The sequence below is a fragment of the Acomys minous genome, assembly GCF_964271855.1.
Source record: "Acomys minous genome assembly, chromosome: 1".
In the NCBI taxonomy this organism is placed as follows: domain Eukaryota; kingdom Metazoa; phylum Chordata; class Mammalia; order Rodentia; family Muridae; genus Acomys; species Acomys minous.
The window spans coordinates 685,363-712,923 of NC_140483.1; the positions used below are offsets into that span (position 1 = coordinate 685,363).

General features: G+C 47.3%; 1 long non-coding RNA gene across 6 annotated transcripts; it reads right to left on the reverse strand.

Annotated features, from left to right (window-relative positions):
* Positions 1-437: 437 nt before the first annotated feature.
* On the reverse strand, positions 438-27,561 carry LOC311603620. 6 transcript variants are annotated; one of them, XR_014781185.1, is made up of 5 exons: positions 19,562-27,561; positions 13,394-19,435; positions 12,245-12,832; positions 6,050-6,180; positions 438-4,372 (listed from the first exon to the last, which is right to left on the reverse strand). It is a non-coding gene; the product is annotated as an uncharacterized lncRNA (long non-coding RNA). The 6 variants fall into 6 exon arrangements; XR_014781186.1 differs by lacking the exon at positions 19,562-27,561 and having other exon boundaries at positions 13,394-13,559; positions 15,323-19,521; XR_014781187.1 differs by lacking the exon at positions 19,562-27,561 and having other exon boundaries at positions 13,394-13,559; positions 15,132-19,521.

A 27,561-nucleotide genomic window follows, 5' to 3' on the forward strand; every position in this document is an offset into this window, starting at 1 on the left:
TCTCTGAGCAGTTTTACAAAACCGTCTTACCACCTATTCAAGGGTTGAAATAAACTATCAGCTGAAAGTGGAAACTCCATCTGCTACAAACACAAGTGAAATTAGCCTCCCCCCTTTAAGGGCCACATGACAGTGTGGTTAAGTAAGTTCCCCGCAGCAACACTGACAGGAGGGTCAGAGTCCACAGTTCCCTTGGAACCAAGAATTGTCCTCCCATTTAGCAACATCCCTCAGCCTAGAGTTCCAACCTTCTTTCTCTGATAATCTTTCATCGTTAGAATTTCGTTCTTGTCTTAATGACCTTCATTTTTAATGTCTGTCTGCAGCAACCTACTTCCAATTCCTTATGACTGGCACAGCAAATTAACTTTCTAGGGCCCAGTTCTCATTGCCATAGAATAATTAATGAAAAATAATAGATACAAACACAGACATGATAAATTGAAAATAGCAAATTATTTATTAAGGCCAGGATGCATCAACATACTCTTAACAGAAAGATGGTTCAGCAGCAACCAGCTTATATAATTCACAACAGTACTACATGTCAGAAATTGCAACTGAGGATGTCAGATAAATTACAACAATTTAAGTGAAAGACCCTATTAAGCGAGCTCTAACTTCTGCAACCACATACATATGCAATGAAGAAGTCAGGGAACTGTGGTCTTCTCTGCTTTGCCATGTAGGAAATGACAGGCTGCTGCTGACCAGACACCACAAGGCTCTGAGGCTGGTGCTTTTCCCCCTACATCATAACCGATTTCAAATGGTGCTAGACAGAAACAGACTCTGAACACCAGGAGAAATCGGTCAGCCTGTGTAAGAGATGGGCCAGTGGTGTTCTTCAGGCTCAGCCTCAAGGCCGATGGCAAGTCTGACTTCAGCTGTGAGGCAACCAGGACTGAGCGGTCCAGGCATCTTCCAGGTACAAGGCAGGCAGTGCTGACGAGAAAGAAGCAGTCCTCCACTTACAGAGCCCTCACCCCCTTCCCTGCTATAATCAAAACCCAGAACATCCCTGGCTGGACGATCACCAGTGCAGGCCCAAGCCAGCTTCCCCCACCTATGGAGTGACTCCCGGCCCCTCACCATACCCTTACATTTACTTTCCCGATACCACTATTCAGGTCTTTCCTTGACTTCTGGAGGGACAGAGCCAGTCCTGTGTACAGCTGCTCCTCTGTAGTCTACTCTGCTGTGCTGCAATTCTTACTCCTAAAACACTGATTTCAAATGGTGCTAGATACAAAGATGGAAAAATCTAAGCCACCATGTGAAACCAGCTTCCAGAAGAAGAGGAACTCGCTGAAGAAAGCAGAGACGTGCAGTCAGAAGATCCAGCCTCAGCCCTGAGAATCATCGCACCCGCCAGCCACACAGTGGTGCTCACAGCAGCACCAGAGTCACAGCCAAAACTTGAAGCAGACTAGACCAATGCAAAGTTCGTTTCCCGTGTGACTTCCTTCACATTAGTCATTATAAATTATTATATACAATGAAATAAAATAACCAAATCCACTCAACATGTGCACATTTGTAATGTCTTGAATTTATGCAGTATTTCCCAAGATGCACAGTGTCTATAGGTATGTTATGTCACTCCTTCAGGACAATGACCTGGGGGATGTTAACCACTGAACACAGGTGTGTCGCTTGTGCCCAGACGACTCTTCTACAAGTCTTATTCAAAAGGAGCAAATGTTCCTCCTCTCCATCCCATGACCCCGTGGCCTGGAAACCTGATTTAGCCCAGAATGACTTTAGAAGTTGGTATTATACAGATGATCCTCTAACACAAAACAAGATTTTTAAAAACTTTATCTAAAATGTATCTGAAGACTCACAAACTATGTTCCAAATTGGACTGTCCCCGTGTTGTGTGTTTCCTCTGATGTCACAACCCAGAAAAAGGGGACAGAGAGTTAGAGCCGTGTGTTTCAGGCTCCCCAGCAACTCTTTCTAGTCTCCAGATCCAAGCTGATCTCTTTTTTATGGCTCCTGGCTGCTGTAGGGTAACAGCAAATATGATGTGAACACCCAGAGTCAGGATACTTAATTGTTCCAAGAGTCCAGGGAAACAGTTCCAATGTCTGCACAAGAACCTGCAGTCACAGAGTGAGGTGGGCTGATGTCTGCATTCCTGCCCCTCCGCCCACCACTGCTGCTTGGTCCACAGCTTGACTGTGATCTTTCTCTTGAACTGAACTCTGAGCTAGATTGGGGAAGGGGACTTAGTTCAGGCGATGGATGGGGGTGGAGGACTCACTCTAAACATACTATACCTGGGAGAAGGTGCGGGCACTTGGTGTTGGTACTGCAAGAGACCAGCAGGTAGTTTAGGAGAACCTGCGTCTGTGCTTTTTTGTTCTCTCCAGCAACAGGGGAGGTAATGGCAGTGAAGCCCAGCCATCCTGACACTGCACAGGCCTAGCTTCTAAGAGACTGGGCCAGCCTGAGGAGCCAGAGAGGCTCAGCAGCTTCCCTGGGACTTACAGGGCCTCAGCTACAGACAGAGGAGTGCAGGCTCTGAGTGACAGTGGCACCCCAGTGATAGGGAGGGCTTTGAGTTGTAAAGAGATTAGATGGTGGTTATTAAAAAGGGTCAAAATCCCGTAAGTGAAGGGGACAGATGAGATTTGCATAGAATACTCAGCTTTTCTGGTTTCCAGAAAATTTCAGGCAAATTTTCTTAACAACTTCCTATGATCGTATCTCCAGTGCCCTTCCTCTATGCTAAGGAGACACAGCTGGGACCCAGGCCACACCCTTCCTCCCAGAAGGCTTTGCCTGCACTGTTACCTCCTTTTAGCCACTCTCCCTCAGCAGCCACTCCTGTTCTTCTACCTCAGCTCTGGAAAGCTTCCCCCAAGGCTAGCCCAGTTTGCTGTCATTTAGAAAACATCTGTTTCTTTTGGTCCTTAGCATGGCAGGAAGCTAATGCCTTTCTTCCTACCTGGGAGGTAAAGTGCGAACCTTGTTTTCTGGTAGATAAGAATCACCAGTCACCAACGTGCGATGATTTAAGCAACAGACTACAGAAGAGGGAAAGAAAAGTAGTCCTACCATTCAAACCACTGACCCACTGAGGCTTCGGTGTCCCAGAAAACACAGGGTTCTTACAATCAGCTGAGCGATGTCCCTTTTCTGAAAGAAGGTGCTGATGCTTCACTAGTCTGGAATGGCTGGATGACTTGGTCAAGTCTAGGCCTGAGAGCCACCTGGATGTCTAAGAAGCTGCCCATGAAAACCTCGGGCTCTGCTCTCAGCGAGAATAATAGGACCTCTCTCCCTCCTCAATTAAATGGCTTCACATTCTGTTCAAGCTGCACGGTTTGATCTAGACAAGAAACCGCTCTGCCTCACTTAGCAGACTGAAAAGGCCATGGAACAGGGAGGAAGTCTGAGGTGCCGCTCCACAACCTCCATCTGTCCCTGTCCCTCTCTGGGGGCCATTCTGCCCCCCCACCCACCACGACAGGATACTCCTAAGCCATGGGCCAGAGAGGTGAAGACAATGTCGCTCCTTGGTAAATTAGAACTCCTGCGTGCCTAACGATGAAAACGGCCCTGCTGTAGTCCTGAATGGCTTTAGTGTCTCCATCTGTAAAGAGGAAGCTAGGGAAGACTGGTCAAAACACGCGCATGCCCAGCACGAGGCAGAAGCAGCATACAAGAGAGGCATAGTAATCTGGAAAAGTGATATTCTGTCTAACAAAAGTAACACACAGAAAACCCAACCCATGAAGGCCAACAGCACAACTAAAGTTTAAGCACTCTTCATGGGCCACTGGTGAAAAAAAAGAGATTAAAAAGACTACTTATAGTCTATGACCAACGCTATGATTTTTAGAATACTAAATATCCTGGGCCACAACAGAAACCTCTAAAATGTGGGAAGAAAATGGGTTGGAGGAAAATACTTGCCTCAGGAACCTCGGCCTGCTGGCCCAGCCTGTGCTGTTCTGTGTGCTCACGTGCAGAATGTGGGAAGGTTCCAGTCCGGCAACAGTCTCTCCCTCTTGACCCAGCACTGGGTGCTGAGTCATAGCTATGTGCACGCTGTGAGCTCCAGCCAGAATGGGGGAGGTGCCAGCAACCGCCATCCATTTTCTCGCCTGCCTCTGAAGACTGACTTAGGAGTTCCCACCAGTTAGAAGAAATCATCTTTGGGAAAAGAGGCTAGGGAAGGTCTTTTTGAAAGAAAAGGGAACATCTTACCTCCAAAATGGATCACTTGCATATATGCACTGAGGCTGCCTGGCTTCTTGTCACTCTCAGCAGTAGCCCAGGCCCAGCATCCACGACATTTTGTCTTTAATGTCACCTTTGTCATCTACTCTCAGGGTAGGTAGGGCATGTTGCCAGCAAGCTGTGGTCAATGAATCAGAGGAAGAATGATAAAATGAGGGATAAATATTGAGGATCCATCAGTAAAGAGGACTTTGGAGCTTGTTGGCCTAACATCAGTGACCTCTGACTCCCGAAGTGAGACCCAGCACATCCCCTCAAGTGTCTGGGTAACCAAGGAAGAAGTAAAGGCTTCAGGTGCCTATGGGGGCCAGAGCTGGCTCTCCTGGCTTCACTGAACCAGAGGTATGGACACCTATGTCCCGTGTCCTATGTTACTGGGCAACCACTTTCCTAAATGTTAGGTTTTCTGTCCCTTCCTCAACGCTACTGAACAAGTCTTGGGTCTCAAAAGCTCCTAAACTCAATACAATTCCATACAGGGCACTAAGGTCCTGGCACGCTATCCAGGCTAGAGAGGGTGTTACCATGCTACCTTCTGGGATGAATAGGCATGGTAAAGAGAGGACTTCAGAGTGAAGGCTAGAGAGCAGTGTACCCTGGCCATGGCAGAGGGCTTTGCTTTCATAGGGAGGGGAAACAGGCAAGAACCACCCTCAAGGAAACTGGAGCATGCCACAAGAGGACAGGTAAACCTGTCTGTGGTACCAGAGTTCCTGTACTTAGACCCATACAGCCCATCCCCTTAACACTCCTAAATGGTCTATATGGCTCAGAGGAAGATTCAGTAAGGAGAATACCAGCCTAATCAGGTCAAGTCAGGTGCTCAAGTCCAACTTCCCTGCTTCATCCAGCCAGAACTAGCCAGCTCTCCTAGTATTGCCAAGAAACAAGGGAAGAAACAGACATAGCATCCCATCTGGTGCCATACTCATTGGGCCACATGCCTACCACTGGGTTCTCAGGAGCTCTCTACAACTAAGTTCTCTGCCACAAGCCTCGCTTCTCCTGTGGAAGGCAAAAACACATGAGAGCATTTCAGTTCGCCATCTTGCTCAGCACAGCCCTAGACTGGCACCAGAAGTCAGGGTAGACCCACAGTACTGGGGTACACACCTGGGTACACACATAGACAGGGGTACACACTATGATGTGTTTGTAGTTCCACTGTTTCACGTTGGGGGAGGAGGCTGGGCTTAGCAGAGGTAGGTCTGAGCGCGAGGGCAACACAAGCCCCAAACCCTGTCTCATCTTTGGCAGGCCCAGCCTAAGTAGCAGCAGCTACTCTGCTATTCTAACCCTTTTCTGTTATCATAGCTTCTGTCTGCTAGTCTCAGGAACAACGAGGAGGAAGGAGAAAATGGAAACCAAGGGAGAGGAGAGGAGAGGAAGAAGTTTCACAGTGTAGGGCATTCCTATCCGATCAGAGGGGCACACAACTTCCCTTTCACAAGCTCCACTCTGTCCTCTTTCATTTGCATCCCTTCTGCTCTAGACTGGAGATAGCTTAGCGCTGGGCAGCACAGTACCCAGCCCACTGGGCTCTCACAGGCTCCATCAAAAGCCCTGCATGCTCCCTGGGGCCATTACCCAGCATGCCCTTTTCCTATTTAGGGAAGCCACACCCTCTCGTTTTCACAGTTTTATAACTGTATTGTTTGTAGTCTCGCATATTAAATTCTTTCCTGGCTGGGGAAGCAGCAAGGGTCGGGGTGGGACAAAGAAGAGAAAAGATGGGTAAAAAGGAGAAAAAAATACAGTAAACATTAAATGCATTCCTTTTGAACACAAAGTTCACCTGTTTTGGAGAGCAGCCAGTTGGCCAGAGGCAGTGTCCCCTCCCTCTCTGTGCGATTCATGTTGGCCTTTCTTACTAAGCAAAGTAATAATACCCACGGTCTTAGACATGCAAAGTCATTAGGATCTGAGCTGAAAAGAAATAACAGCTAATTAGGTTTAGGACTCACATACCTAAACAACCACTACCCAAAATTAGGTACATAATATAGGGCAAATTGGTCTCTGCTGGGGTCTATAGGCAGCTAACCCTTGGAGACAGAAGGGTCCCTGGGCAGTGGCAGTCTGTGTACACTCCAAATTAAAGTCACTCAGAAGAACTGCACTTCAAGAGTGCAGCAATATAACTGCACAAACTACAGTCAGCTGTCCATAGTGCCAGGTTCTGCATCCTTGCACTCCAATCACTGTACGTGAACATGCACATATAAATATGAACTATCTGTTTACTTATTTACACAGACTTTTTTTGTCACTATCCTCTAAAGAATTCTTAAAAGAATTATTTGACAGCATTTGCTTTGAATTAAGTATTATAAGAAATCTGGGCATAGTTTAAAATGTTTAGTTGGGCATGGTGGCGCATGCCTTTAATCCCAGCACTTGGGAGGCAGAGGCAGGCGGATCACTGTGAGTTCAAAGCCAGCCTGGTCTACAAAGCGAGTCCAGGACAGCCAAGGCTACACAGTGAAGTCCTGTCTTGGAGGAAAAGCGTTTAAAGTGTCCGTGAGAGGGTGTGTAAATTAAATGAAAGTAGCCTCACTGTGGAGGGGATTCAGCATCTATGGTTCCAGTCCTCCACAGACTGAAATGACTGTATTCAGAAATGGCTACGGAATGTAGGAAATAGGAAACAGAAAAGAAAGTCAATAAAAATGTGAACTTAAAATACAACTCATTTAACTGTTCCTAGCCTGTCTGTCTGTCAAGCCTTCTGATACTAAATCTACAGCTGGCGATAACTCAAAAGGACATAGGATTTTTCATATTTAATACAACTTTCATTGAGCCATTAACTAATTATTCCACACTCTGGGTCTCCTCTAGGTGGTATGTCCACCGTTAGCACCACAGACGATGCCTATGATTCCCAGAGCTGTGGGTCTACTCTGAAACTACCTTCTTCCTAGAAAGCCGCATCTGATCTTGCTTCCTCTACTATCCTTGATATTTGTCAAGAGCCCCCTTCCCTGGGAGGAATGTCCCAGTATAGGGGTGGTGTTGATACAAATAAAGGAATAGGACAGATCTTCCTTGGAAGATAGGAAAGACAGCATATACCTTTTCTACTTCTATATGAAAATTAAGAATAATTCCCATAAGCTCAGTGACAGAAATTCCTTTTGTAAAGGAAAATGGGTGACAGTGGCAGGTTCTGCGCCTACACTGTCTCCTCTACTCTCCCACCTTAAGGACTAACCACAAAGGCAGCCAGGATTGACATAAGGTAGAACCAAGGAGCTACTTTATATCCTGGTACCTTGGCCACACACCACTTAAGAGATCATCTCAAAGTCCCAGAGCCTCGGAACTAGACAGACTTGACAAGGGGAGCCAATAGCTCCTCTGGAGGTTCTTGCCTCCTTTGGGAACTCAACAAAGTTACAAACAGGCCTTTCATGACATCTGCATGAATTTCCCTCACTACTTCAGATTGAATTCACCCTCTTCTCCATTATCCAGGTGAATAGAAAAAAACCAGCTTTAATATAGGACAGAGTCATAGAAGGCTGCTAAAGCCGTCATCCATCAAAACTGTTCCCATGTACCTTTCCATTCAGAAACAGATCTGAACATGGAGCACAGAGAGACAGACACAGATGTTTGCTGATCCTAACCTCAACTGTTCTGGAGAGAATACTCCTAGAGAAAGTCTAAGCCTTCATGCCCAAGCCTGTGATAAGGGAAGGTGAGCACTTCTCTACCCCTTTACCAGAGCCCTGCACCTGTTAAAATAAAGTCACTTAGACACTGAATAGCCAAGAGGTTACACAACCTCCCTTCAAAGAATGAGGACTGTTTTCGGGACTCAAATAAGCCTGGGGCTGATCACCCTTCCTATACAGGGAGTCAAGGGTTCTGAGCTGATGACAGTGTTTCTAGCATATAACTATGCAGCACGTTAGCCAATGCTTCCAGTGGGTGACTTATGTGATCCAGCAAATAGGTAACGTAAACACATATGCTGAGAGAGCTCCAGGTATCCATTACAAATAGGATGGAAAAACCTCAAAGATGCCACACTGAAACTTCTCTCAGCGAGGAATACAGCAGAAATATGCCTGAATTCGCAGGACAAATCTCTGTGAAGGTGTCAAAATGGCTTACCAAGAAATGTCTCCAGGAACATGGCGAAGGTCTGGCCAAGACGTGCAAACCAGCTAGCACAAGCGCTCCAGGCCATCAGAGAAACAGTAGGTCGGAGAATAGGAAACATTCTGAGCTTTTCTTCTCTCCGATGTACAGAGTAGGCAGTGAAGGTCTCAGGCCCAGAGCATTGCCAAGGACCTCAGGACTCCACTCCACCCCCTGGTCCAGCCGGAGCAGGGACCTGGGTTAGAAAGCCAAAGCCAGGGACAAGCAATCGGCCCTGGGAGGGCTCTTCATGACAAGACAATGCTCTCTCTCTGACCCAGTGAACCAGCTAACGTGAAGAGTAAGTATGCAGTGACTTTCAGGATCCTTACATCCTTAAAACTACTCCACATGCTGCTTGGGCCAGGGGTCCTATCTAGGCAGCTTGGGAGAATTTTTGTCACATTGCAGATAGGCTAGAGTCAGAACCACACAAGAAGGATACATAAATGCACACGGGCAGACCTTGAACAGAACACCTTCCTTGAACATACAGGGTCTTTCAGTCCATGCCCTGCACTGCACTGCAGCCAGATCCCGTAATGCACATCTCCTGCTTGAGTTTAAGAGGGAACAATGTCATATCCTGTCACCTAGTAGGTCCTTACCAGCTGCTTTCACTCAGTTAACCCTTTCTCTTCACTGCCACCCATCCAAACACCCATTCCTACTACCTATTTGAAGCCCATCACCAGCTATCTCTCATACTAGCACCAGAGTTGCCTCTTTGGAACAAAACTTGGTAGCTCTTAGGCCTTCAAGATCCCTCCTTTCTCTCTCAGCAACTTGGGATCTTTTTCTTGGCCCTGAGTTTCTAGCAAACAAAACTCCCACAAACGTCCAGGACAGGCCCAGGGGTAAGATGAATCAGAGCCTCCAGTAGGATCCTTATTCAAAACCTGTTTACTAGACAAGCAAGCTGAGGACATGGGCACCAGCACAGAACAGCAAATCCCTTTTCCCTGCCCTACCTCTGAGGCCAGGGCCTGAAGGGCCTCAGTCCCCTGGGAAAACATGGTAGCTAGACTATTTTCCAAAAAGTTAGAGCAGATACCAACTCCTTTTCCCCCTAGGCATTAAAAATCCTTACAAGTTCTCTGGAGATCGCAGAAGCAAGTGCGAGTTTAGGAATCAGGGTGGGAGGAGAGGTCAGACTATGAGCCACCGGCTCAATGCTTTCATTTTACATGGCTGCCCTTAGCCTCTGTCTTCTTCACTTCAGCCCCCATAGGGGGCTCTCATCTGTGCATCACGGGGAGCATCCAGGCCAGGTCTTTGCTAAGTCACTGAGGATGTGCCTGCAGGGAGCTAACTGCAGTCTCTGCTGGGACCATGGTTTCTGCAGGGAATGGATAGGACCGGGTTGAGAGAAGTCACATGGTGTTGAATGTTTTGTGCCCTGTGTGCTCTGTGAGGTCGAGGCAGGCCAGTGGTGCTAAGCCCCAAGTGCTTCTGCTCCGTATGTTCAACTTTAGGATTCAGAACGTGTTTACCTGGGAAGAGGTGGCTAAGGTGAGTCAGGCTATGCAAGTCTCTCCTCCCTGGGAAATATATATAAAGGGTTTTGGAATCAGAAGTGCAGAGTCAAATCTCACACCCATCAATTGTGTGACTTTCACTTAAAGTCATTTAATAATTACATTTTTGCTGACAATAAAAGGGAGATAATATCTGTGTTACCACGGATGGCAGGGCAGTTTCCTTTTCCATGCATGGCACCCGGACACCAATTATCTGATGGCATCTCCTTGCCTCCTTGCCTCCTGGCTCCACCCTGCCTAGAGTTTAGACATTTGGATATGCCTTCCCACACCCTCCTGACTTGTTCCTATTATCCAACCGCAAAGAACCCTGACCCTACGTGGTTGCCATCCTTCTATCCCTGTACTCTACCCAAACAGACATAATCCCACAGCATCAGATCTACACAGACTACGAGGCCTCAAGTGTTTTCTTGCTCACTAACCCATCTTTCAGTTGGAAAGAGCCAGCAAGAAACCAAACCCAGTGTGTGCTTTTCTCTGAAAAAAAAAAAAAATGAAGGAAAACACAGACCTCTCACAGACAGCAGGCTGACACTTTTAGGGCAGTATCTCTTACTTATCCCAGAGACAGGTCATATTTAAGTATAAACAAGTGACCTTTTAGAGTTCACATCCTCCTCTAAAGCTGCAGGGTTGGGAATACACCCCAGCCAGAGGATAGAGCTGAGATACGCACTGAACAATCCATAGCTTCAGGAAGAACAGGACTCAGTGGAATCCAACGGTGTGGACCAATCAGGGTCCTGGGAGAGGTACCTCGCATTCTACAGCCATATCTCAGCTTTAGTACCACAGCTGTCTTCCAGAACTCAGAGGCCAAGAAAAGAGTACCAGGCATACCTAGATCCCACTCAAGGCACGGTAACTGCCTGCTTGGCTGTCAACACACAATGCTGCCTGTCACATAGCAGAAGCCAGGCTGGTGACCAGGGGCAAGGTATTAGAGAAGCTCTGAAAGAGGGAACGGCAAGGTGGTAGAGCCCTAATTCACAGAGACAGCTGTGTGACAAGAGGCAAAACTAAGTTCCTCTTTGCTCCCTACTATTTTTCTTGTCAGGCAAAGGCAGGTCTGTGAATGGTAGCAGAGGCCACCAGAGCCAGGCCCAAGAATGTGCGGCACACAGGAACTAAGGTGCTTAAGCACATCTGGCTCCAGCCCTCCAGTGGGGCTCATCTTGAAGAACTAGGTTTGTTCCTATCCACCTGGCAGCTGCAGAGCTGACTGAACTTACCTCTTAGTCCGAGCTTCAGCCCCTCCCACCCCCAGCTGTTCTGCACACACCACTGAATCAGTGGCTAAACTTGTCCAGTTCCTTGAAGTAACAGATAACTCATCCAAACTGACCTTTCTTGGCAAGGATCTCAGAGGCTTGCCTCAAAGGGAGAGACAGCCAATTAAACATGTGAGGTGGAATCCATTAGTCTTCCTTAGACAGTAGTAGGAGGGAGCAGGAAAGGATAAACACAGCTACACAATGGCAGAAGAGTACCTGCCTGAGATGGGTGGGGTTGAGATCCCACAGGTACCTAGCAGAGTTATCCAGGGCTCTTCCTTTTCTCCTTAGACCCTAGACATTTGGCTGCTAGTCAGTTCCCACTGGCCCTAGTGGCTAAGAACACTGACAGAAAGGATGGGCAGAGACTTCTGAAAGTCACAGCAAGCACATGATGTCTGCTTTCTGGTTTGTGTCTACAACGAGTTGTCTCCCCAGTTCTGAGGGACATCATCACTTTAACTCAACACTGCTGTTGTTGTAAGGCAAAGGAAAACCATTTCCCTGTCAAGTGTCTAGAGATACTTTGAAGACAGTTAAAGGCCTAAAGAAAAAAGTTATTCATTCAAAGGAAAATCCCAAGTAGGGAAAAATTCAGAATTCAGTCACTGTTAAGCCCAGGCTAAACTCTAGGTCCTAGACTTAGCCTAAGCCCCTTTAAGGCTCAGTGTCTAGAGTAAGACAGATACCCACTCTGCAAAGGAAAGAGCATGTCTGTGCCCTGGGCAGTTCCCAGGACCTCAGGGATGTTATGGGGAACGACACCCTGAATAATCTCAGGTTAGATGTCAGCAGCCAAGGAAGCCTGGGTACTCAGCTACTGCCACACCTTATCTGTGGTGCTGCCTAGATATCTCCCCAATACCTCACCCCCCAGCTCGTTGAGCAGGCTGCCCTTATGCTGCCACTCTGCTGGTTACTCATCCATTCACAGAAAAGCCAGGAATGGGAGAGTGGAAAGAAAAGGACAATTGTTGGAGGCTTGAATGGTATAGTTTGAGGGAGCAGGTACATTTCACCTACCTTCGAGGCAAGATCAGACCTTTCCTTTGTTGCTTTTAGTTTCTCATCAGCAGCCTGATATTCATCTACTAAGAAGACCAGGTCCGTGTTACATCAGACTACACCTGAGGGCAAGCCACACACATTGGTGGCTCAACAGTACCTGCAGGAAGGAAAAGACGCTCTAACCTACCATGTCCTAACCCAACACCATGGGTTTTTATTCATACCCACCTTCCTTCCCAGGACGATGATCTTTCTCTGCCTTGCTAAATGGGGGTGAAGACAAGAGAAAGAACAGAAATGGACCAGTAGCTGAGAATGTTCTCACTTATCCTAAAGGAAAAAATCAAAGGGAAGGAGAGGAAGGGACAGAGGAAAGAGCAAAGAGAAAAAGGTCCAGAAGAGTGTAGAACAGTCAAAAGATATTCTTGAGCAGTGCAAGTCAGGCAGGAAACAGGAGACAGTGGAAGCTGGTCTCTGACGTGAAACATAACCACCTTTGGCCACATGGAGTGCTCCAAGTCTTTCCTTCTTTAAACATGGTACCCTACTGGCCTCATCCCACCTCAGCAACCTCATCCAGCATGGCTTTTCATCTATCAGCATCTGAAACAGGAAAAAAAGAAGAGTAAGCACAGCTGATCCAAGCATGATATGAATATATACAGCCTCCAGCCCTTGGAGATACGTTACTCTCCGCACCGTGGTTCTGACAGAGATGGGCCTCTCCCACAGGGAAGGGTAGGCACATCTGGTAAGAACTGCTTAGCTCAAGGCTATATATAGTTGAGGTTCCTACCACTCGAGATTTGGAGCTAGAACTTGGCAGATCCATGCCAGATGCTGGCAAGGACCATCCTCATGCAGCCGGCCAGCTGGGAGCCTCAGCACAAACTGGGCACAGTGACTGCGCCAAGGTCCTTCATGAGGCTATTGGCACTCCTCACCAAAGACATGGCTACTGGAATTGGAATCTCAAGTGTGAGTCTAAAGAAGACAGACGGTGGCTGAACACTCAATTCCAGCCTTTCCTTCTGAAGGACAAAGGGCGGGGCACATAGGAGAGAAAGAAAGAATGTACAGCAGCCCAGGGTTACAAATACCTCTTCAATACTTGGCATATTTGCAAGCAGAAAGGAACATGTAAGAATGAAGATGAACACTTACCCATAGAAAACAAGTGGTCAAGCAGCTCCTCTTTTCTGCTCCACAAAAACGCAAGCAAACTGCTCTAGTATGATAGCTCAGACACACAAACATCATCCTCAGCCGGGCCTGAGATGCTAAGAGACTGTCACCTCCTTACAGATGGAGCCGTACTCTGTTGAGCTCTCTGTTGGGATGAGAAAGGAAGGTAGGTCAGAGGGCCTGCAATTGGAGGTCTACGTAGCACCTGGGAAAATAGCCCTCTGAGGTGACAGAGGCAAGATAACCCTGGGCAGAGCAACGTGGAAAAGCAGCAGTACCCGTGGGCACATCTGATCCAGTAATACCTATCTACCCCCCCTTGACAAGTGGACCCGAGACAACAGGCTTCTCTGAAGCATGGCAGTCAGGCTTTCATCATACACATATCTCAGAATCTGGAAGCATGCCCCCCAAGTTCCCAGCTCCTACACTTATGTAGCCTTTCTAGTCCAGATGCTCTTGATGCAAACACATAGGCTCAGGGCTTCAGATACCTTTCCTGAGCTTACTCTTCTTCACTGTGTTGTGACCTCAGTCATATTTCCCTGTCCCCCTTTGGCCCTCAGCCCAAGAGACACACTCCCCAGAGACCCCAAATGAGTCATATTAGGTGGTTTTTGGGAGGCAAATATCTATATAAAAATCTGTGGTAGGAGCCGGGCAGTGGCACACGCCTTTAATCCCAGCACTTGGAAGACAGAGACAGGCGTATCTCTGTGAGTTCAAGGCCAGTCTGGTCTATAAAGGGAGTCCAGGACAGCCAAAGCTACACAGAGAAACCCTGTCTCAAAAAAACAAAACAAAACAAACAAACAAACAAAAATCAGTGCTAGAAAATGTAAGAATTAAAAATGGCAAAAGTTTGGACAGAGCTCAGGGGCAGGATGTCTCCGAAGCCCAAACTTAAATTATTTGTTCTTCACCCTAGACTGTGCCAAGGGTAGCAGAAAGAAAAGCGTAATCGTCTGGCCAGGATACAATTGCAATGAAGGTATGATGGGTGGAGCAGTAGAATCATGTGTCTTTAGCATGATGCTGCACAAAAAGCCCAGAACCCTGGACTTCCATGATGATGTGCTAAAGGGGGTGGGGGTGGGGATTCATTTCAGAGGAAACGAAGATGAAAGGAAAAAAAGCAAACTCTGACATGCCACCACAAGGAAAGAGAAAGCTGACACGCTACAGAGGAGCTGCCATCAGGTTAGGGCAAGTGAGGCAGATCACTATCCACACAAAGCTCAGAAGATGAAGGGTATCCAGGCATCATGCATCCATAGGAGCACCTACTCCAGGGAACTATAGTGCCACTGTCATGGAGGGTCTCCTTGCCCACTCTTGGGAAGGAGGCATCTTCTATCCTCAACAAGACCACCAAGCTCATCACAGACAGACCCATTGAGAAATCTCAAAGGCTCTGTAAATATGTCTATCATCAGGGACAGGGAGAATTTTTGTTTTTAAAGAAGAAAACAGAAGGGAGGGGAGCAGGAAGGAAGGAAGAAGAGGGAGGGAGGAAAAAGGTACTGTTTTCTAAGCCCACTGAATAACACAACCAGCTCTCTCTCCTCTGAATTTAAAATCCAAAGGTCTCAGGGCCCTTGTAAGGTGTCTGTGTCTCCTCACCCCTGAAGCTCAGCATGGCCTCCTCACTGTCCTTCCCTAACAATGAAGGCTGAGACCATGAGGTGTCTGACATGGCATCCGGCAAGAGACTCACTGAGATGTTTTTGCTGTTTTCATGTCAGAACATTCTGGCTGTTCGACTGAGAGCTCCATCTCCTGGCTCCCGATGCACTGAGTCATGAGAGAGAGAGAGAGAGAGAGAGAGAGAGAGAGAGAGAGAGAGAGAGAGAGAGAGAGAGAAGCAGCAGTCACCAGGACGCAGATCGCTGTCGACAGAGGACTCACTGGCTTTCGTCACTCTCAGCTCCATATCCCAGAATTGGTGATGAGGGGCATCACAATGCTCAGATTCCCCTCACACAGACTTATAACAACATCAGGAAGCACGCAGCCACTGTTGAGATTCAGCAAGAATAGAAAAGAAACAAAGCTAGCATGAGAAGACTCTCAGGGACACTCCCTGCTTAACCCCCATTCTGCCACCACCAGCTGTCACCACCACATCAGCCCCTCAGAACCAAAGGGGTGTCATCCCTGGGGGAACACACTACCTGGCAGGGTTAGGGTCAAAATCTGAGCTATCCGTCCTTGTTCTTGCTGTGACGGCATAGAAGTATATGGCTCTCCCCTGATTTGCCAGTCACCTACTACTCTCTCATTTGACATCCCTAACAAGTCTCCACGCAGGGAGAGAGAGCTTCAGCCCAACCTACAGAGCAGACAGCACAGTAGACCATCCTATGGCACAGGCTGGTAGGGCTCACTTCACAAAATTCAGTCTAAAATCACCCCACTGACATTGGGGTACAGACCTGGTACGGCCAGTCCCATGTCTATACCTACCTCAATGCCTAGGCTTACCCGACCCTCCTCTGCAGACAAAAAAACTGAGGTTTGTTCATTTCAGCTACAAAAAAAATATCATCTTGGGTGAGCCTGGCCATGAAGGAAAAGGAGACTATCATAAAGAGGGTATGGACCAGCTAAACGACCTAACACCGCATTAGAGACATTTGAGGGTTTCGTCTTCTAACATATTGCAAACATGGAGGAAAAATATTGGAAGGCTAGAGTTCTAGTCAGTCACGGAATTCTCCTTAAAGGATTATGATTAAAAAAAAAATCATTTCATGAGGTGTCTGACATGGCATCGGGCAATAGAGGCTCTAAATAGGGATGTCTTCTTCTCCCTTTCCTTGGCTTCTTGTTGGAGCACAAACTCTGATAGAGAACACATGGAACCACACATAACAAAATACCACGAAAGAAAGAAACCTGTAATATAAATAGTGGCTACAGGGGTTTCTCCTTAGAGTGCTCAGGGAGAGCTCCATGGAGACAGTGGGCTGCAACAAGTAAAGAGCAGGCATAGAAAACACCAGGACTGAAAACAGGGAGAAAAGAAAGGCAGAGAAATATGAGTGGTTTGGTTTTTACCCAAGGAAGGCTTCTTGGGAAAGCTAAGGGCACTCGCAGAGAGCCCGGAGTACCCTACTAAGTGGGAGGAATTTCACCCTGACAGTGATGGGAAACCATTTTAAATCTCTGAGCAGGAAGACAAGATGGCCGCTATGCGCAGACGGGGCCTAGAAAGGGAGCCTCACTGAAGGAGAGCAGATAGCTGTGGCCCTGGCAGGGGGCATGGAGGAAAGGCAGGGACATCTGACCAAATGCTGCTGCCTGCTGTGGACCTCACTCCTTATCCCCATGGGGGGGCTGCCAGGGACGGAGCCTATTTGAAAAACACAAACCATAGGTAGGCCACATCTGAGATGAGCTGCTGTGTCTGCCTTCACTCTCTTCCAACAGCAGGCACTGTATGGATCATCTCTGAGGTTCAGGCTGACGAGGCAGGGAAGCTAAGTGCCCTCTGGTAAAGATGGGGCCCCAGGCCAGGGCCAGAAGGCTTCCATTTAGACCCCCGCCCAGTGCTGTAACCAGGGTGGAACCAGGTAGTTCGGCCTCCAGACCACCTTCACTGCAGCGATCATAACTACATCTATCTCTACAGTGTCTACATCCCTCTATCAAAGACCCCTTTCTTACCCCAATCCACTCCCTGGAATTAGCACAGCAGGGCCAGCCAAAGCAACACTACCAGCCACCATGTGGAACGTCAGCAGAGACACCTTCAAAATGGCAGCCTCAAAGGAATCCAGAAAGACTGTGAACCTAGCCAGGTAAAGGAAGGGACACGGGAGGGAAACTGCCAACCCCCTCCCAACAGGCTTTCTCACCTTCCTCATACCAATACTAACAAGTCTTCAGGAAGCCCCTCCCCCCAGAGCAGGAAGAGTAAAAGGGAAAGGAGCGCCCTGTCGCCACATCCGAGCCCCAGGGATCTTGGTGACACAGGGCACTCAGAAGGACAGCCTGGGGCCCATGTCCCCAGATGAGACAGCAAACCATTTCTGTATTCAAATTTGGTCACTAAGTGGATAAAGGCTAGTCTGTACAGGGAGGGAACCTCCCACTGTTCCCTAGCAGACCCTCTGCTGCGAGCCCGGAGGGCTGGGGAGGTAGAGTTGCAAAGAAGGCTTGCGAAGGCACAGGCTACCCCTGAGTTATATAACAAGGAGGAGGTGTTTGTCCTAGGCCAGAGGCCCAGGGCGCACTGCGTTCTTGGTTTGAATGCGCAGTCATGGGTGGGGCCACTGTGCACGGTGCAGGGCCTAGCAAACCCCCTCCCACAAATATGAGACCTATCAGAAGGACAAGATGGGGTGCTAGAACTCTAATTTTCCAGCTTCCCTCCCCCAATACAAGATAGCTGCCGCTGCCCCAGTTTCATTCTCCATCTCTTGGTTCCCTAGACTGACAAGTCATTCTAATGGGAGTCCTTCAAATCTCTACCCACCTTTTCAGGAACCTTACAATAGCCAGTTTCCAACCAATACCCGGAGGTTAGTCCCCATTCCTCACCTTTCCAAGCACACGGTAGCATCACCTTCCAAACGTCAGGTTCTTCCAACAGTGGGCTCAGCTCAGAGCTGATCTGAGGACTTTTGGATAACCCGAGCATCAGTTCAGATCCCTCACGGGGAGCAGCCCACTCAGTAGGAAGCCCAGGGTGATGGCGACAGCAGCAGCAGCAGCAGCTCTGCCCTACCTTGCCCGATGGTTTCCAGGGGAGCCAAGAATTATTTTTGCCGCAAGACTGAGGTGTGGCAGATTGGAAAATTCTCTTTTCTGACACCAAAGCAGAGGACAAGCATTTTCTTCCAATTTGGTCAATCTTCTTAAAACCTGTCTCCCCAGTATCCTCCCTCAAAAAATAAAAAAGTTTGGGGTATATTAAGCTCTTCCTTATAGTCCCTGAAATTTTAAAAAAGGTAAAGGAAGAAGCTTCCACTGGGCAGTCTGAAGCAGGCAGACACACGCACCTACCTACGCATACCCCTAAGAGATTTTAGAAGCTGCTGGGCTTCTCCCCCTCCCCTTTAAGCAAGTGAAATGCAAATTCAGATTTGATACCCTGTCCTCAGCCAATCAAAAAGAGCTTTTCACCTGCCACTGGCCCGCCCACCAATGAGAGGAAGTCTCTGAAGTAAGAGCCCTCCCCTGGCCAATGGAAGGCCAGCTCAGTCACTTAGTTAATGATGCAGCAATACAGAGAAGGCCATCACATGTGAACTGGAAGGGAGCCAACATGGAGACACAGAGAACACAAGGTAAACAACTTTCCAACGCCAAAAGGATGACATTTCATCTTTAAATGTTAGCTTCCCACCTAGGCTCATCCTTAACCCTTCTGCTGGCCTCGCAGATCCCAGGAGCCTCACTACCTGTCCCCACAGAGCTCTTAACAAGACGCAACAGTGACTGCGTCACCATTCCCCACTTTTCTCAACTACGCAGTGACAGCCTACCAGTTTCACCCCACATCTCCCAGCCCACACCCTACCTATGCTTAAGCTCTCCACCACCCCAGATGCCCAAACTAGACATGTTAATAAGGGAGTGCCCGGAAAAGCAGCCCTTCGTGCCTGCTTCGTCACTTCTCACTGTCTTCCTTTCCTACGAGTCCTGTACAGATGGACACTGACACCCAAACAACCTGGAAAACCAGTCTTTCTGTCCACCCGAAGAAAACAGGGTAAAGGGTGGGAGGTTAAATGGAAAGCTGGGGATGGCTCACTACTCCTCTACCCTGGTCAGGCTTAAGCAGACACTAAGGGCGAAAAAAATTAAAGTAGGGAAGGAAAGAAAAAAAAAAAAGCCCTGAAAGGAAAAAAATAACAAAAAGCAGAAAAGAAGGTGGGAAAAAAACAGAACACCCACATGCCCTAGACATTGCCCTTATTATAGGAAATACATACGTGGCGAAGAAGTGGGTTATGCCGTCCAGTCCTTAAGCCCCACTGGACCACCAGTCGTCTCCTGTGCAGACCCAAATCCCTGTCCAGATACAAGGTGCCGCAGTCCTGAATGTTCCAGAATCCACTCTGATCAAGCCTTCCATTGTCACCCCACCAACTCTTGTACCCACTGCTGTTCCCCCCACCCCCACCCCCTCATTCTCACCTCTTCCCCCTGGGAACTGCCTGTGCCACCTTGCGTGACATCTTAGCCTAGGCTACCCAGAGGCCTCTGGCTCCCAACAGATTCTGAACGCTTGGCAGAACCTGGTGCCCGGTGTTGCTATGACTTGTTTCTTGCTTTCTCTCTCTGCTGCAGCACGGCTGCTGCTAGCAGACCTATCGACAGCCTGTGTGCTCATGCTGGCCGGCTCTCTCTCTCTCTCTCCCTCTCCCTCGCTCCTCTGTCCTCCTCCTCTCTCTCTCTCCCTCTCTCTCTCTCTCCTCTTCTCTGAGCTCTGTGACGCAGATCTAAATTCTCCAGTCTGCTCCTTGTGTTGCAGGGGCAGAACTGCAGCTTTTCCCCTGGAGAGGCAGAGGGCAGTGCCAAGGCTGGTCAAACAAGGAAAAAAAAAAGTTGGACCTACATTCTGTTTTCTTGGCCACACTTTTCAGCCTCTCCCACCCCTTTTCATACCTAACAGCTCTGGAACACACAGGTTTCCATCTCTGTCGCTTCTCTTCCTCACTTTGGGTTTCACAGCAACAGGACTAGCTTTAACTCTTTGAGTGGCAGCCCCAGGGATCAGCCAGGGTTGTCTTGTACTAAATGTTGCATCATCTTTTCTTGAGCCATATGGGTTTCTCCTAGCCATAGGCTAAAATAGTCCTTAGCATGGGACCACCACCCCATTAACTCTTTCTACCACACAAGTCCAAAATTACAGTCATGGCTGTTTTCTGGCATTATTTTTGCGTTTTACTTTTTCTTTCTTCCTTTTTTTTGGGGGGGGGAGGGGGGCATGGAATCAGGACTTTTTTTATATCTTGAATTTCCTAAGGATAAAAAGCATAATTAAGGCAAGCATGGTGGTGCACGCCTTTAATCCCAGCACTCGGGAGGCAGAGGCAGGCAGATCGCTGTGCGTTTGAGGCCAGCCTGGTCTATAAAGCAAGTCCAGGACAGCCAGGGCTGCACAGAGAAACCCTGTCTTAAAAAGCAAAAAGCAAACAAACAAATAAAAGCATAATTAAAATACTGTCTGCTTTCACCACAAATGAAATCCTTCTATCAGGTCAGGTATTTAAAAAACAAACCACACAGCAGCCTGAAGAAATCCAGAGTAATATAACTCTATTCACTCAGTGTTCAAATTTTTAGGATCTAGATACATATGCTAAGTTATTTCTCAAAAGGCATGTAGGCCAGAGTCTGCGATTTGTTGCTGAGTCATTTGTTCCCAAGAAGAACCTTCTGACAACATAAAAGACAAAGAGTGAAGGCCACGCCTGGACCTGAGGTAGTCAATGCCTGGTTCTTCCCTCAGGTAGGGAAGACGAATACCCACCAGGCCAACTCTCAATCCTTGAGCAATAGTTTAGCATGCCCACATACCTGGAAACTCTTATGAAGAGAGTGTCCCACTGAGGCTTCAGAGGCAGGCCGGAGTTACTTTAGGTTACTAACAGCTCTTAACAACAGCAAAACGCAGAGCTTCTAATGTCACCCTTCCCTGGCAATGCTTCTGAGGACACTAACCCAGTGAGCCCTATGTAACAAGAGACATTCAACAAGGCTCATCCTCCAATCATCCTACACGTTTGCCACACAAACTGCAACCAGATGTTTTAGATGTGCTCAGGTCCTGGGGCAGTAGGCTGATTCATAAAGTGAATCACATCAGGGTCTTGCAACTTTCAGGAAGATAAGCAAGACGCTAGGCAACCATCTCTTCCATACCCACTATTCCGTGCACCTTTTACATAACCAACCCTGGCCAACATTGCAGCAAGCAGAGAGAAGGACCACTTGGAAGACAACCTGGTATCCCCTGGTTTTAAAAGACACTCAGGGCATCTGTGCCAGGCTCCCAGTGAGGGGCAAGTGCTTCAGATTTACACCTTCTGGGCTGCAGGGTAGAGTATGCCAATGAAGAAGTTACCTACTGGTCTGATGACCAAAGGCATATTGCTCTGATGTCACTTAAAGCAAGTCTTCCAGAATGGTCCTCTGCTTACCTAAATCCCCATTTGCCAGAGTTTCCTTCTCCATGCAGGGTGGGGGTAGGGTGGGTGGAACAACAACAACAACAACTACAACAACACAAAAACATGCCTAATTTCATGTCAGGACATTCCTGATTCATCCATGAGCCCAGGATCAAATAAACAAAGAACTCTGCTGGGGAGCCTTCTCTTTCAGAAAGGGAACTAGAGGGAAGTAGGCTTCGCACAGAGTTAGCCCATAATTTCATGAACTTGGTGAGTGATGTGGCAGCTCAGTGCCATGGCAACAGGAATGTCATGGGTGGGTGGATGTGACAAGAGGTAAATCATGAGAAATAAGCAAGAGACGCACAGGGATAGAAGTTGAGCAGTGAAGCCACTGGGACCCACGACCACAGCGAGAGAGACCGTGCTTAGGTCTTCACAGAGCAGAGGCCCGGACAACAGGGCTGAATTGCAAAGTATGAGGGCACTGTGTTCTTCCCACAAGCCCATTCACCCTCCTGAGAACTTTACTAGGGTTAAAGCAGTCATCTTAGGCGCCTCTGACTAATTCTAGGTCTTGCTTCCATTAACCTGACTCTGTGGGGCACCGAGAACAGAAAACCCAGAAGCGATGACCAGGAAGCAGAAATGAATTCAGTTCCAAAAGCATGGGCGGATGTTTACTTAGCAAGCATGGTGAGGCTTACAAGGAAGCAGTTTTACAGGGTGCTACGTGTAGTGTTTGATTTCTGAGGGGTAAAGATAACTCCTGAGCAAGGACAGGGTACTGGCTTCTGCCATCGATCTTCAGAGGCCTCTGAAAAAGGAGGATGTTAGCTCCTGACCAATAGCTACAGTTTCCTAGGTTCTCCACAGCTACAGGCCTTGGGAACTAAACAAACTTTCCAGACACAGTTATCTCTCCTTGGCCTCCAAAGGATATGGGTCAAATTTTCAAAATGCCAAACAACAAAACAAAACAAAAAACCCCAAACAACGACGACAACGACGACGACGACAACAACAACAACAACAACAACAACAGCCCGCTTTTCTTTAAAGGGACAGAACCAAGCTTTGTCATGTAAGGTGTGGACGACAACAACAACAACAACAACAACAACAACAACAGCCCGCTTTTCTTTAAAGGGACAGAACCAAGCTTTGTCATGTAAGGTGTGGACAGCATGTACTGGTCACAGACTCCATTAGCCACATTAGTGGGCAAAAGTGGGGTTCTTGCTGTCTGCTCCCTTGCTGCTCCCCCATCAGGCCCATCTCTGTAAGGCTGGCTCCTTAGGGGAGACAGGGAGCTGTGCAAGAAGCTAACACACACGTGGAACATGTGGGGCCTGAGTGTGTATCCTAGATAAATTAAACACAAATCTGGTCTCCTACGGAAGTGGCTAGGTGTACAATGTGGTGGACATTTCTGCCAAGAACATGGAAGGAGACAAAATTGTGACTTGGTGACCTCAGGAGGTAAAGCATTCATAAAGGACCTACTAAGTGCTAAGTTAACACACAGTACAGAAGTACAGAAAACACCTCGGACAGATTTGTCAGCTTAGTATCCTATAAGCATTCCTAAATTTGCATTATGGAAAAATCTACTTTATAAATATATAACATTTTTAAAAGCTTGAATTTGCTTTTTTAGTGAACTAATAGTAAACACACTGGTTGATCCTCAGGCTAGCCCATAGGGCGCCCCCCTCTCTTTCTCTCTCCCTCTCTCTGTAATCAACTACAATGTCTCCTAGCCAGGCAAGTAATAAAGAAGAGAAGCAGACTATGAAAGAAAGACCCAAGAAGACATATGCCAATCCTTTCAGGCAGCTCCTCCGGCTCTGTGTGCTCACAGAGTAAAGACTGTCCAATTTTTCATAATAAAAGGGAAATGTAATTTTATGTTAAACTCCAAGTTTTTAAACACTGCCAAAATACTGTGAAGTCCACAGACACCTATAAAACTTCCAGGGTGTTCATGGGTCCAATAATGAAATGCCAAGGAGAATACGTACTGACAAAGAAGAATGCGCCAAGGTGAGGAACATACCCCCAAAGAGAACCAACACACCAGTGTTGCCATTTGAAGAAAGCCAAGGTTTTCAGCCTGTCCTTGATGGATGTAGGTGGAATGCTGTGTCAAAAACATGTGTTAAGCAGACATGATAGCGTTAAAAGTACCAGCATTTGTAGTCCAGCCTGGCCTAGTAGACGTGTAGAGGGATCGTGTTAGTACACTGCTCTCTTCCAGTGACAGCTACTCCTCTCTGGAAGATCTGATTAGGGCTTTGGAGATAAGATTGGAAGGGGATGTCACAACCGAGCACCATCCAAGGCACAGGCCCTCCACAAAAAACACTGCAACCAAGACACTGTTTTGCCTCTTTGTGACCCAGGAACTCTGACAACTAAAGCACGGCGAAGACCAAACCTCTCTATAGGTAAAGATGAGCCTTTTGGCCTTTGTTCTGCCTCCAGAGTAACATGGAACAAGCTTTGCTCTCCGAAAATCACTTGTGATATTTTATGGTAGCCTTTACAACTTAAAGATTTAAGGCTCAACCAGAAGGGAAATGAAAAAGGAAGAGGGAAAAAGAAGCTAGAGAAAAAAAATTTTTTTAAATAGTTGATCAAAATTTGTAAGCCAAAGGAGAGTTAAAGACACATCTGTAGCATTCATGAGAAAAGAAGTACAGCTGAGTGAAGCAGTGTGGGAAAGGTCTGGTGCCCATAGAGAAGAGAAAGACAGGTCTGAGGCCAGCCCCCAGGCTGCACCAGTAGTCCAAGACCCACAGATTAAAACCTGGAAATTGTAAAAAAAAAAAAAAAAACAAAAAAACAAAAAAAACCGCCTATGACTCATGATCCTAAGTGCAGAACATTCTTCTGCTCACTGGGGGTGGGAAGGAGGAGTCATTTTTTTTTTTTCTGAAGGATTTGTTGGAGGAATCACATATTTTAGATGTGACCCACCTTTCATCCTCAGGATAGTCTCTACGTTGCTCGTTTTTTGACCTTTTATAGAGGTCACAACAGTAAGTTTCTCAGCCAGGCGGTGGTGGCGCATGCCTTTAATCCCAGCTTTTGAGAGGCAGAGGCAGGTGGATCTCCGTGAGTTCAAGGCCAGCCTGGGCTACAGAGCGAGTTCCAGGACAGCCAGAGCTGTTACACAGAGAAACCCTGTCTTGAAAAACAAACAAAACAAAACAAAACCCCAAAAGTTTCTCATTTTAATATCACCCAAGTTATCAGGCTTTATGGTGAGGACTTCCTGCACCATCTTTAAGAACTGTATGTCTAGCTCAAGGTCACAAAGATACATGAAGCTTTGTTTTGACATTCACATTTATATCAGTGATAGTGCTGGAACTTATTTTTTATATGGTCCAAATTCATTTTTTTCCTCAATCTTATCCCACCGCACTTGCAGTGTTTATCAAAATAATTATCTACTCTCTGGTGCTCAGACGTGCACAAATCTCTCTGTCATAAAGCAGGAGTTCCAACACACGTGTGCATCCACTTCTAGGCTTCCATTCCTTTCCTTCCGCTGAAGATAAAACGGAGCCAGCAAGATAGCATAAGCCTGCAGTCCTTACCGTGGAAGGTAAAGGCGCGTGGATCATAATTTTGACATCTGCCTATGCTGCACAGTGCGGGGCTTTAATTCGGGCCAGTAACAGAGTGTTCCCGTCTAGCATATGCAAAGCCTTGCTTCAATCCCCAGCACTTCAAAGAGAGAGGGGAACTGGGAGAAAAGCAGTACCACTATTGCTGTAGGGGTCATGACGATAAGGGCTAGGCACAAACTGAAGAGTCGACCCTTTGAAGGAGCTCCGCGTGGACGTGCATGATCTGAAACGGACAATAGAAAGAGCAGGAACGAGCTATGAACAGCATCATAAGCTACGGAAAGAAGCATCAGAAGAAAGACATAGGAAGAAAAGGAGTCTAACTTTATGTGGGCAACGACAGAGGATTTAGAGTGCAGGCTCTAGAGGCAGCCTGTCCCCAAATCCCAGTTTACACTACTTAGCTGTGCAGCCTACAGCAAGTCACCTTGCTCTTTCTAAGCCTTTGTTTCCTAATCAGCAGGATGGGGATAATCTATCCCATAGAGCCAGAGAGCCTAGAACTGTAAGTATTCAAAACATGCTTGGAATTCCTGACAGTGATACCAGGAAGACTGCTAGCCTACTGAAGCAATCTTGACTTTCCACAAACATTTAAGAACACACATTGGTTAGAAACTCCTGATTCTCAGATAAGACAGATATAAATCTGAATTCTCGTGCATTGTTTTTACTAGTTTTATAAACCTGAGCAACTCAGTTAGCTTTTCTGTGGTTCTAGTTTTAATTTCATCTATAAATCAGCGGGTTTTCTTAGAGACAATACAAATCACTCAGCCCAAAGCCCAAGCCAAAGAAAGCAGTTCAACTGATCCCAGCTATCACTGTGCCAAGGAAAGTAACAATGAAGACGATGGTTTTGCACATCTTACAAGAGCTTACTCACCAGTCCTGCAATACCCAGCATTCGCAGGTCTTCCTTCCAAGGACTGACGAGGCATAAACCATCTTGCTTCTTATTTATGAGAATTACTAGACAAGACTAAGTGTGCTCAGGCACAAGACAGGCGAGAGTTGAAGACAAAAGGGCAAAAGAAGCATGAATAGGGGTAGCAGACATGCTGGGTTCTGAGTTCAACATCCAGAGCCCCTTGTAAAAATATCGGTCAGGCCTATATCACAAGAGGCATGTTCTGGGTAAGGTCAGGACTGGGACAGCAGAAACTGTGACCGGTGTGCTCTGCTTTTAAGCAGGTACTTTCTCTTGGACAGATTGAGACACTCTGTCTCTCGGGCCAGAAATCTAGGCTCCAAAGTGTCCTTCCTGCCCAGGCTACTTCCCAGTACTTTATGTGAAAGTGAAAGAAGCCAAAGGACCTGTGAATCCTAGGCCACTGACCATGAAGCCTGAGGTCCAGCCCTGGCCTGACACCTTGTTGACAAGGTGACCAGCACCTGCTGTCCTTATGATACCCGGGGGCCACTGACTTGCCCCTCTTCTCTGGCTGCTCTTAAAATCCTGATCTTTTCTGTGGATGGAAATAACCTGCAGATACTGAGTGTGGCTGGGCCATGTGAAGCATAAGTAGAGATCTGTACTTATTTATTTAACAGTGGACCACAGCCGGTGCCATAGAGCAGACCAGGCTGCGTGTATGAGAGTCTTGGCCCCTATGGGCACAGGTTTATGTCTCTAGGGTATGTAGAATCTGTACAAGTGAATATTCTCCAAGATATGCTGACCTACACGACCAGACGAGCTTAGTGACAAGTGATTTTAAAATGGAATCTATTTCCCATTAAAGGACAAACCCTGCTTTGTTTCAGTGGGTCAGATCTAGGCATTAAGACTCACAACCACATACAGTCCCACTTCAGTTCTCATTTCTCAACTGCTACAGCCGTAATCCAGACCTACAGCCTGAGACAGAGGATGAGGGATCAGATTTATCAAATCTGTTCTGGGCACAGGACCTGTCTGTCAACAACCAAGTGTCAGCTTGAAGAGCTAGGTCAGAGACAAGAATTCCAGGACCAAGGCCATCACCTGCACAGGGGAGGGACTAGAACATCTACAACACGGTAACACAATTATTTAAGACAGTACCTAGGGAATATTTACATAATGACATTCATAGTGTAAAAGCAGTTAACCACAGTAAGGAAACACATGATTACATGCAGAAGGAAGGTGACAGCGCTATACTCATCCAGATTGTTCCCCTCTCTGATGGCCTCTGGGATGTTACTCTTAAGCCAGGCTCTAGTGTCGCCCTCTAAAGCCATTGCTCTCTCCAAAAAGGCAGAGTAGCAATGCCAACTGCACTTTGAAGACAGACAATCTCACTTTGATTTTCCCTAATTCCTTGCAAAGTAAGAGGCAAGGAACACATACCAACCTCCCTCTGAAAACTTCAACTCCTTTAGAGGCCAG